This window comes from Papio anubis, chromosome 1 (genome assembly GCF_008728515.1).
Source record: "Papio anubis isolate 15944 chromosome 1, Panubis1.0, whole genome shotgun sequence".
In the NCBI taxonomy this organism is placed as follows: Eukaryota; Metazoa; Chordata; class Mammalia; order Primates; family Cercopithecidae; genus Papio; species Papio anubis.
Window position 1 is genome coordinate 90,242,043 of NC_044976.1, and position 12,642 is coordinate 90,254,684.

Here is a 12,642-nt window from a genome sequence, read left to right on the forward strand (position 1 = left end):
CATATTAATACCCAATGCTGGTGAGAACAATCTTCTCATTCATTGCTAACGACCGAGTAACTAGGTATAATTCCTTGGCAAAACAATTTAGCAAACTATCCAGGGCCATAAAAATGTACATACTATTTAACTCATTATTTCTACTTCTGGAAATCTACCCTAAGGAAGTAATTCAAATGCTGAAATATAACTAAAGTCCTCAAAATGCTGATTGCAGTATTATTTACAATAGTGAAAAATTGGAAACAACCTAAAAAAAAAAGGGGGAATGATAAATGTATTTATGGTGCATTTAGTGGTTAGAATATTAAGGTATAAATGAAAAGATAATTATGAAGACTATAACATGAAAAAATGCTTATGATATGATAAGTGGGAAAAAAAGCAGTACATGTAATTATTGATATAATGTAGAAGGAAAGTTGGTAAAGACAAATCAAGCCTAGCTTAAACTATGTGGCTTTTCAAATGTCACAATCTCACATTTTAATAAATACTAAGTATTAACTTGGGAATTTGGGCAAATAGGCTTAGATCTTTTTTTAAAAAGCCTCTTCCAACCCTTTATAGATTTTTAGTTTTAACTTTAGTTGACTTTTCCAAATACATTTGAAAACAAGATTAGCAAGCTAGTTTTGTCCTGATAGCGCTATGCTCCCCTAAGCTTGAATCTTGTAAACATGGCTCAAGATGATAACACAATTCTCTTGAATCTTATCCCTTTTTAGGGAAGCTGCTCTCATTTTTCCCAGCTGGAAGATTTGTGGAAGACATTTGACTTTATGCTCTTGTTTCAGTTTCATCAGTAACACAATTTCTCCGGTGGATTGTTTCTTCCTTGTGGCAAAAGGAAGAAATTCAGGCTTACAGTTAAATGCTAATTCTAGAAAGCAACCCTGAGGGACATTATTCTCAGCATTTCCTGAATTCCTTGGTATAATAATGGATGGTCATTGTGTTTTGGGGTCCCCATTTGGACTTGGGGGTAGAGGACAAAAATTAAATGACGCTCAGAAATTATCCCTGAATGATAGAAACGCATCACACAGTGAAACAGAACACACAAGTGACTGGGAATACAAAGAAGGCCAGTGAGATTTCTTTTTTTTTTTTTTTTTTTTTTTTGAGATGGAATCTCGCTCTGTTGCCAGGCTGGAGTGCAGTGACGCGATCTCGGCTCACTGCAGCCTCTGCCTCCCAGGTTCAAGGGATTCTCCTGCCTCAGCCTCCCGAGTAGCTAGGATTATAGGCACTGGCAACCACGCCCAGCTAATTTTTGTATTTCTGGTAGAGATGGGGTTTCACCATGTTGGCCAGGCTGGTCTCCATCTTCTGATCTTGTGATCCACCCGCCTAGACCTCCCAAAGTGCTGAGATTACAGATGTGAACCACCGTACCCGTCCAAGATTTTTTAAAAATCAAGAAAGGTGGAGGAGAGGCTTGTAGCACAATATAGACTGGACACCTCAGACTTCTGAAAGGCACACGTGGAGGTCTTTCTCCCATGTGGATTTTTGCCAGTCATGGTCACTATTTGCCATCCTTTTCCACGGAGGACTGAGCTGATTGCAAGTCCTGTTATAAGCACAGGCTTGTTCTGAGTTAGTGCTTCATTGAGAGAAAATGAGCATGTAAAGCTTCGAGAACAGGGACCAGGTGGTGTCACAGTGAAATACAGCACAGGCTCCACTCAGGGCTTCGTTCAGAGCAAGGTGAATGTTGTATCCTGTTGGGACGACACTTTATTCTCTGAAGGACAATGAAGTGACCACCCCCTGCTTTTACATGTGTGCTTATACCTGTTTGCAGAGACAGGTTTGTAAAGCATCCTTGCTAGAAAATGCACACTTTTACTCTCTGGCTGAAAATATCTAACGAGTAGATGCTCAAAAAGCACAAGATTTATATTTTCCATTTTATTTGTAAAAGCCCTAACTTGTCTGCGGGCTTGATTCCCTTAAAGCCTGCTGTACTTTTCTTCAGAAACCTACATTTGTGGACAAAGGCATCGTTCATTCCCTAGAGCCCAAAGTCCAATTTGAGTCCAATGATATGGAATTTTAAAAGCTCAAATTTGGTTTCTTGAGTGATCTAGGATTTTTCACCTGCTGTTGGTCTTTCCTCAGAAGACTCAAGGGTAGGTGTGTGAGACATGGACCAGAATCAAAGTACTATGCAGTGTTTTAAAAAGAGCAAAACTATGTGGAAACATACTTGTTTGTCACAGTACCATTTGGAAGTCTTTTGTACAAAGGACAGTAATGCATTTATGTTGCATTTGGGGATAGCATAGATAGAATTTGAAATAAATTGCAGTGATATATAGTGCACCACTTTCTACTTCAAATTGCAGAAGAACTTACATGAAATTCGTAGTGTACTATAAATGCAGCCTCATGAACATCCTTTCTGCACACAGTCCCTTCCTGCCAGGTGTGCTCTAGAGACATAGTACAGTGGGATGGACTGCGGAGCAGCTGCCACAACTCCAGCCAATTAGAAGAAACTGCTGACTCATGCAAAAGTCTGAGGCAAGTTTCTGCAGTAAATGAAGAGGCGCATTGGAGATATTAGAAGGCAGGCAACATTGACTTCTCTATCCAGTGTTGACCCCCACTTCCCAAGGTGAGGTTCTTTTGGGCCTGGTAGCCCCTCCAGGCTAGAGGTCAACACTGACACTGTGTTTATACTTGGAATACAGTGAAGTGACTGGCAGGAAAACCATTGAGAAACATTAATGATGCAAGACTGGTATTGCAGAAGGAAACTAAGGCAGTGATCTGCAAAAATCTAACCTGGAACTCCATCTCAGCCAGGTTTCGAAAACCTGGGTATTCTCTTTTTCGAAGTTGAAAGTCACTTTTTAGGAGGTAAGTGCAAACCTGGTTGTGTCGGTGGATTGCAGCAGGATCTAATTTGAGCACAGTTCTGAGAATCCAGACTCTGTGAAGTCCTTTCTGGCTGTGCTAAAAACCCACTGCAGGAGTTTGGGAGAGTTTCCTGATTTCTCTGTGCCCTACTTTACATGGTGGGGAAGGGACAAACTAGGGCATCATCAAAGGCTTAAGATAATAAAAATTTTCCTTGACCTTTTAAAGAGATTGCATCAATGAAAATACATAACTAGAGGAAAGTGATATCAGTGATGTAGGCTTCACTTGGAAAATATAGTACATTAAAAAAAATTAGACAGTGTTTCCTTTATCTTCTCAAGATGCTTATCTTCCACACAGCGGAGAACAAAGTTTCTAAAACACCCATCAAATCATTCTGCTTCCCTGATTAAAGTCCCTCACTGGCTGCCTGTTGCTTACACAATGCGGTTCGGACTCCTTGGCTCTGCAGCCAAGGCCCTCTGTGATTCGGTGCTGCCCACCTCTCTGGTGTCAACCCTCGCCCTCCTTCCATGCACCTCCTCCCCAGGAGCTCCCGCAGGCTGTGCTCAAAGGGATGGGAGGGGCCCCACTGCCATGGTCACAGTGAAGATGCATCAAAAGACAGAGGTGATAAACAGCCTCCTGAGACCATCCACCCAAGGCCACCTTCAAAGAAACTCAGAAGACCGTGTCCTTGGCCACCCTGTACAAGAGTTCTACTAAGACTCAGGCTTTCTCCACTGATCTTCTGTGGATGTTTGCTCTTCATATCTCCTCCCGCTCCCTGTTCTTGACCCAAGGTTTGCTGGAAGTACTCTGATGTTGCACATTATCTGTCAGCAAGGTTTACTGAGAACTCCAGTCCCAGCAACCACAAATGGCACAGACTTATCTCTACAGAGCCTGAAATACCTAGAAACGGGTAATGAGCTATGAAATGAGACAGAGACCCAGGCTGCAGGCAGATTGCCGAGGGCAGAGATACACAGAGGTTCTAGGTAACCGTGGCTTGGAGGTGGCTCCAGTTCTGCATCCCTGTCCTCGGCCCCTGCAGCTGCCACATTTTCTAGTGTTCGCTTTCTGAACTAGGGGCCATTTTGCTTGTCTTACCTCAGGGCACCTGTTGAATTCATCTTGTTGGTTCTGCCCTTTTAAGTGTTAGGTTCACCATGAACACAACTCAGCTGTCTTGTTGCCCTTGACCTCCAATTGCCCATGACTTCCACTTGCCCTAGATAGGGGTGAAGGCACCTTATCAGGTCAACTAAAGAGCAGCCATGTCTGCCTTCCCCTCAGATCAGGTGGACAAGTGAATCAATAAACCATATGATTACAGCAGTCTTACTCTAAGCAGGCACCAGGCCAGCCTTATACTTTTGTTACTGCCCTTTTTTGGGGGGTGGAGTTGTGGGGTGGGATGGGGGATGGAGTCTTGCTCTGTCTCCCAGGCTGGAGTGCAGTGGCGCAATCTCAGCTCACTACAACCTCCACCTCATGATTCAAGCAATTCTCCTGCCTCAGCCTCCTGAGTAGCTAGGACTACAGGCATCCACCACGACGCCTAGCTAATATTTTTGTATTTTTAGTAGGGACGAGTTTCACCATGTTCGCCAGGCTGGTCTTGAACTCCTGGCTTCAAGTGATCTGCTTGCCTCGGCCTTCCAAAGTGCTGGGATTACAGGTGTGAGCCACTGCACCTGGCCTTGTTACTGCTTTTCCTGCTCTCCCTCATCCTCCAATGAGGGTGTTATCATCCCCATTTTTTAGATGTGGAAACTGACACTTAGAGAGGTTCAGTAACTAGCCCAAAGTCACAGCTAGAAGGGGATGAGACTGGGACTCCAACCCAGTCCAATCCAGTTCTGATTCCAAAAACTGCTCTCTTCTATTATGCTAATCATTACATTGTGCTTAATATGGGTTAGATACTCTTCTAAGCACTTTACAGGCTGGGACCTACAATGGGGTGTTCCAATAAACCTGTAGTAAGTCAAAAAATGCAAGTACACCTAACCTACTGACATCACAGCTTAGCCTAGCCTACCTTAAACATGCTTAGAACACTTACATTAGCCTACAATTGGATGCAATTATGGAACACAAAGCATCTTTTATAATCATTAAAATAAAAATTTTATAATCATTAAAAATCAAAAATTCAGGATTGAAAGTTCAGTTTCTACTGAATGAGTGTCACTTTCGCACCATCACAGAGCCAAGAAATTTTAAGTCAGGGACCACCAGTATTTATAACTCACTTCAACCTCACGACATCTGTAGGAGACAGGAACAATTATCTCCATCTTCCAGAGGAAAATCTAAGGCCCAGAGAGTTTAAGCAACTTGCTTCATGTTGCACAGCTGGTAAGGGGCCAGGACAGGATCAGCCTGGCAGGCTAGATCCAGAGACTCTGCTCCTCACTGCTGTGAGGCACAATCTCCCCGTGCTTCAGCCTCCTGAGGTATCGGCACAACCACCACTTCTGGAGTGCCTCCCTTGGGTAGGCACAGCACGAAGGCACTGCAGGAAGAATGTAAACTGCATACATGTCCTTGAACTCAAGGAGCTTACAAAGTCCAACTGACGTGTCGGGAGCGGGGTGGCAGTTGTGAGGAGGGGCAAGAGGCCTTTACAAAGGCATGCTGAGGGGCATGTCTACCCTGTTTCTCCAGGTTTACTTCTAAAAACCATAACAGAGTTCCTTTTTGGAAATCTTTACAATGTACAGACCTCTATGCTGTCAGGGGCGGCTGAGAAATAGCAAAACCCTGTCTTTGGCTTTATCTCCTTAGATAGAGGAGAAATCCACAGTTATGTGAGATCGAAGGAGAGCCAAGCTTTGACACTGTCCAGCTCTGCCTGCAGAGAAAGGCAGCGGCCAGAGCAGAGGCTGACCATGGAAGCTTGACCAAAGGCTGCTCAGCAGCAAAAGGACAGCCAGGTGCTTCTGGCAATGCCTGACCTTCCCCAGGCAGCTTGAAGGCTTTGCCTAGGCATCTGTCAATCTCTTCAGTCACTCTGGGCGAAGGGGCAGAGGCAAGGCCTGGGGGCTCCTTGGGCTATGGACACCGGTTTCTGCATCTGTTCTCCCTGGGGTTCTCTCAGACACCCCCTGGCTCACGGTGCAAGCTCAGTTAAGAAAGCAAACATTGGTGCCAGACAGACTGAGTGGGAATCTAGCTAAAAGGCCTGGGGCGTGCCCATGGTTACGTTGTCTATAAAATGGGGCTAACACCAGTTCCTATCTCAGAAGGCCACTGTGAGGAATAAACACAGTAATGTGTAATCTAAAATACAGGTCTGGCACATAGCTCCATGATGGTGCTCCATCAATGTTAGCTATTATTAAAATTCTAAAACCCAAGACAACTGTTAACTTTTTTCTGAATCCCTCTGTCCCTTCTCTAAGTTCTAGGCTTGTACAGTATTTTAGAGAAAGACAGAGAGAGAGATCTCTGCTATGACACTGATCCTACTGAACTGTAATTACATCTCTCTGTCTCTTCCACTAGTTCATGACTTTCATCTGAGGGCTGGACCTTACTCATGTGTATCCAGCACGGTTACTGCCGTATCAGAGGCACTGCCAGTACTGGCTAAAGCAATTGATGAAATGGAATCCTATCCCTGTCCTGCCTTAGGGACCCAACAAGCCTCCCCACACTACCATCCCTCAGGTTGTAACTAGAGGCCTGGACAGATGTGTCTGCTGTTCTAGGTAATGGGATTTCCTGTGAAGACCCTCTTTGTTACCACATGGGCCTTTATCCAGCAGCGGGACACAAGTAAGGGAACAGATAGGGACTCAGACCCTGAGCCAAGTTTCCAGACTGGGCCAGTAGATGTGTGGATTCTTACTTCCTTTGCCTTCTGACTGTTCAGCCTTCCTAAGTTCTCTATATGGCAATAGCTTCCTAAATTAGTCCCTTACATTTTTCCCTTCTCTTCTAATTTCTTCTGAACACCAATGCTTCTCAAAGTTTAACAGGCACACAAATCACCTGGGGATCTTGTTCAAATGCAGAGTCTGATTGGGCTGGACTGGGATGAGGCCAAAGTGCTGCATTTTTACCAAGCCCCTGGGAGATGCAGATGCTGTCGGTCCTCATTCGATAGCTTGAGTAGCAAGACAGGACACCACTGCCAGGATAATCTCCTAACACGGAACTGTGATCACAGCACTTTAGTGGATTTGAACAGACCCTTCACCAAAAGAGATATAAAGATGGCAAATAAACACATGAAAAGATACTCGACATCATTAAGGAAATGCAAGTTAAGGCCACAATGACATTCTACCACACACAGAATAGCTAAAATTAAAAATTACAATACAGGTACCTCAGAGATATGCAGGGTTCAGTTACCACCAGGACAAAGTGAATATCACACACAAAAAAAAGTCACATGAATTTTTTTTGTTTCACAGAGCATATAAAAGTTATGTTTACTCTATACTGTAGTCTACTAAGTGTACGACAGCATTATGTCTTAAAAAATATATGTATCTTAATTTTAAAATACTTTATTGCTGCAAAATGCTAACAATCACCCGAGCCTTCAGCGAGTTATCATCTTTTTTGCTGGTGGAGTGTCTTGCCTCAGTGTTGATGGCTGCTGACTCATCAGGGGAGTGGTTGCTGAAAGTTGGAGTGGCCGTGGCAATTTCTTAAAGATAACAACGAGGTTTCCCGCATCGATTGACTCTTCCTTTCATGAACATCTTCCCTGCAGCATTAGATGCTGTTTGATAGCATTTTACTCACAGTAGAACTTCTTTCAAAATTGGAGTCAATGTTCTCAAACCCTGCCACTGTTTTATCAACTAAGTTGATAGAATATTCTAAATTTTTTGTTGTCATTTTAACAATATTCATGGCATCTTCAACAGGAATAGGTTCTATCTCAAGAAACCACTTTTTTACTCATCCCTAAGAAGCAACTTCTCATCTGTTCAACTTTGATCATGAGATTGCAGGAATTCGGTCACACCTTCAGGCTCCACTTCTAACTCTAGTTCTTTTGCTGTTTCTACCACATCTGCAGTGACTTCCTCCACTGACTTCTCGAACCCCTCAAAGTCATCCATCAAGGTTGGAATCAACTTTCAGACTTATATTGATGCTAATATTTTGACCTTCTCTGATGAATCACAAATGTTCTTTTTTTTTTTTTTGAGATGGAGTCTCGCTGTGCTCCCAGGCTGGAGTGCAGTGGCGTGATCTCGGCTCACTGCAAGCTCCGCCTCCCGGGTTCACGCCATTCTCCCACCTCAGCCTCCCAAGTAGCTGAGACTACAGGCGCCCGCCACCACGCCCGGCTAGTTTTTTTTTTTTTGTATTTTTAGTAGAGACGGGGTTTCACCATGTTAGCCAGGATAGTCTCGATCTCCTGACCTCATGATCCACCCGCCTCGGCCTCCCAAAGTGCTGGGATTACAGGCTTGAGCCACTGCGCCCGGCCACAAATGTTCTTAATGTCATCTAGAATGGCGAATCCTTTCCAGAAGATTTTCCATGCACTTCCAGATCCCTCAGAGGAGTCACTATGTGTGGCAGCTACAGCCTTATGAAACGTATTTCTTAAATAATAAGACTTAAAAGTCCAAATTACTCCTGATTTATGGGCTGCAGAATGGATGTTGTGTTGGCAGGCATGAAAACAACATTAGCCTCCTTGTACATTTCCACTCAGAGCTCTTGGGTGACAGGTGCGTTGTCAAAGAGCAGTAATATTTTAAAAAGAATCTTCTTTTCTGAGCAATAGGTTTCAACAGTGGGCTTAGAATATTCAATAAACCATGCTGGAAACAGATGTGTTGTCATCCAGGCTTTGTTGTTCCACTTACAGAGCACACGTTAGCAAAAGTCTAAGGGCCCTAGGATTTCTGGAATGGTAAATGAGCATTGGCTTCACCTTAAAGTCATCAACTGCATTAACCCCTATCAAGAGAGTCAGCCTATCCTTTGAAGCTTTGAAGCCAGGCATTGACTTTGCCTCTCTAGCTATGAAAGCCGTAGATGGCATCTTCTTCCAAAGTAAGCCTGTTTCATCTCCATTAAAAATCTGTTGTGTAGTGCAGCCACCTTCATTTATGATCTTTGCTAGATCTTCTGGATAACTTGCTGCAGCTTCTACATCAACACTTGCTGCTTCACCTTGCACTTTTATGTGATGGAGATGGCTTCTTTCCTTAAACCTTGTGAACCTACCTCTACTAACCTCAAACTTTCCTTCTGTAGCTTCTTTCCTTCTCTCAGCCTTCACAGAATTGAAGAGAGTTAGGAGATTGTTTTGGATTAGGCTTTGGCCTAAGGGAATGTGGTGGCTGGTTTGATCTTTTATCCAGACCACTCAAATTTCTCCATATCAGCAATAAGGCTGTTTTGCTTTCTTATCATTTGTGTGTTCACTGGAGTAGCACTTTTAATTTCCTTCAAAAACCTTTTCTTTGCAATCACAACTTGGTTAATTGGTTAATTAGTGCAAGAGGCCTAGCTTTCAGCCTAGTTCAGCCTTCAACATGTCTCATTCACTAAGCTTAATCAATTCTAGCTTTTAATTTAAAGTGAGAGATGTGCGACCCTTCCTTTCACTTGAACACTTAGGAGCCATTGTAGGGTTATTAATTGACCTAATATAAAAATTGTTGTGTCTCAAGGAATAGGGAGGCCCGAGGAGAGGGAGAGAGATGGAGGAACAGCAAGTCAATGGAGCAGTTAGACACACATGACATTTATTGATTAAGTTCACCATCTTATAGGTGGGTGGTTTGTGGTGTATCAAAACAATTACGGTAGTAACATCAAAGATCACTGATCACAGATTAAGATAACATATATAATAATAATGAAAATGTTTGAAATATTGTGAGAATTACCAAACTGTGACACAGAGACCAGAAGTGAGCACTTGCTCTTGGAAAAATGGCACCAATAGACTTGCTCAATGCAGGGTTGCCGCAGACCTTCAACGAGTAAAAAGCACAGTATTTGTGAAGCACAATAAAGCAATGCTCAATAAAACCAGGTGTGCCTGTGCTAAGTGCTGGTGAGGATGTGTATAATTAGAACTTTCAAATACTACATCTACTTTGGAAAATTGGTGGGTTTCTTTTATTTATTTTTTTTTTTAGACAGAATCTTGCTCTGACGACAGGGTGGAATGCAGTGGTGCTGCACCCTCCGCCTCCCGGGTTCAAGCAATTCCTCTCCTTCAGCCTCCCCAGTAGCTGGGACTACAATGCATGCCACCACATCTGGCTAATATTTTTTGTATTTTAGTTGAGACGGGGTTTCTCCGTGTTGGCCAGGCTGGTCTCGAACGCCTGACCTCAGGTCATCTGCCTGCCTTGGCCTCTCAAAGTGCTGGGATTACAGGTGTGAGCCACTACATCTGTCCGGTAGGCTTCTTCTTAAAATAAAGTTGAACATACATTTATAAACACTTATTCAACCCAACACTCTTACTCTTGTTTATTTGGGAATTTACCCAAGTGAATTGAAAACTTATGATCACACAAAAACCTGTACATGAATGTTGATGGTAGATTTCTTTATAATCATCCCAATCTGGAGATAGCCCAAATGCCTTTCAACTGGTGAATGGATACACGATGGGTATATCCACACAATGGAATACTACTTAACAAGGAAAGTGGCAGACTCTTGACCACACAAAAACATAGATGAATCTCAACTGTGTTATTCTAAGTGAAAGAAACCACATTTAAAAAGCTGCTTCCTATGTGATTCTATGTATAGGACATTCTGCAACAGGGAAGACTCTAGAGGTGGACAACAGATTGGTGTGTTGTTGTTGTTGTTGTTGTTGTTGTTGTTGTTTTGAGATGGAGTTTCGCTCTGTCGCCCAGGCTGGAATGCAATGGCACGATCTTGGCTCACTGCAACCTCTGCCTCCAGGGTTCAAGGATTCTTCTGCCTCAGCCTCCTGAGTAGCTGAGATTATAGGCGTCCACCACCAGGCCCAGCTAGTTTTTTGTATTTTTAGTAGAGACAGGGTTTCACCATATTGGTCAGGCTGATCTTGAACTCCTGATCTCAGGTGATCCATCCACCTTGGCCTACCAAAGTGCTGGGATTACAGGCATGAGCCACCGAGCTTGGCCACATCAGTGGTTTTGAGGGGCTAGTGTGGGGAGAAAGGTTGACTACAGAGGCATAAACAAACGTGACATGTTGGAAACATTCTACAGGTTGACTGTGGTGGTGTTTACATGAATACATACATTGGCCAAAGCTCATAGAATGCTAAAAAGGATGAATTTTGCTGCATGTAAATTGTACTTCAAAAACAATAATGAGGACTGTGCCCAGTGGCTCATGCCTGAATCCCAGTGCTTTGGGAGGCTGAGGAAGAGACAGCGCTGTCTTCCTGTCTCCACCATTGTGCTGTGTGCTTGACTCCGCTTCTCGCCGTGTCTTCTCACAAGACTTTCAAGATTAAGCAGTTCCTGGTCAGCAAACAAAAGCAAAATCGTCCTATTCCCCAGTGGATTCGGATGAAAACTGGTAATAAAATCAGGTACAACTCCAACAGGAGACATTGGCGATAAACCAAGCTAGGTCTATAAGGAATTGCACATGAGATGGCACACATATTTATGCTACCTGAAGGTCACAATCCCGTTACCATATCAAGCTGGAAATGTCACCACTATCTGGAGAGTTCGACATGTTTTCCTCTCTGAATCTGTTATAAACACATTGATTGGCTGGGTTCAGTAATAAATATGTCAGGCCTTTCATTAAAAAAATAAAGAAGTTTGATACCAGCCTGGCAACGTAGACTTTGTCTTTACAAAAAACATGCGTGCACATGCACGAGAGAGAGTGAGAGAGAGAGAGAGACCAATGACAACAAAACCACTAACAAAAAAAACTTTAGTGGTTCCCATTTGCCAAAGGAATTAAAGTCCAAACTCTTCAGCAGACCTTCTTTCTAACCATTTCTGCTATTCATTTTCTCTACACACCAGCTAAACTTTGTTGTCATCCAAACATGCCCTGGGTTTTCTACTCAGTGTGTACTATCTCATCTCCTGGAATACTCTCCTCTCTAGCTCTGCCAGTCAAAATAGTCCATCAGCAGAGGCCCAGAGAGACTGCCACCTCTTTCCTCACACCCTCCCTGGACCCCACAATCTAGAAGGGCTGATCACTCCAGAGCTTTCAGCTTCCTCGCCGTTCCCAAATCCCCTGGTATCTGCCCTTACTTGCTCATCTATACTTTCATACCTTTACATTCCCTTTTCCCCCTTCTAGGATAAACTAGGCTACACACCAACTTCTGCCTCTTTGCTTCCTGCACACACACACTTCAACCTCCTGGAAAACTCCTATACATTCTTCAGGTCCAGCAAGTGTGTCACTTCACAGGACAACTTCCCTGAATCTGTTCAGAGTTAGGCACTTTCTCCTTTAGGTGCCCTCAGCTCTTTGTCGATGGCGGGATTACAGCCCGGCCAGTGGTGCTGTATGTGTTTGATAATTCTGTTATTACTCTGCTGTCGTCCCTATTAAGGGGTCTGCTTTTAAGGACATTAAGTGCGTCTTATTCATCTTTGAATCCCAGGATTTCTTTTATAAAATAGGTAGATAATAAAAACACTACATGAGTAGATGAATTTTCCCAGCAATATTCCTTGGCTCCCCCATTAACCAAAAATGGTACTATGAAAGACAAACCTGTAACCCTGCCCCTGTCTCAGTCATTTGTGTCATTGTAAGGGTTTTGTTTTGCTC

The 12,642-nt window shown here is 43.4% G+C and overlaps 1 pseudogene; it reads left to right on the forward strand.

Moving 5' to 3' along the window:
- Positions 1 to 12,171, forward strand: part of LOC116274528 — a 40,729-nt pseudogene extending 28,558 nt beyond the window's left edge.
- The last annotated feature ends 471 nt before the right edge of the window (positions 12,172 to 12,642 follow it).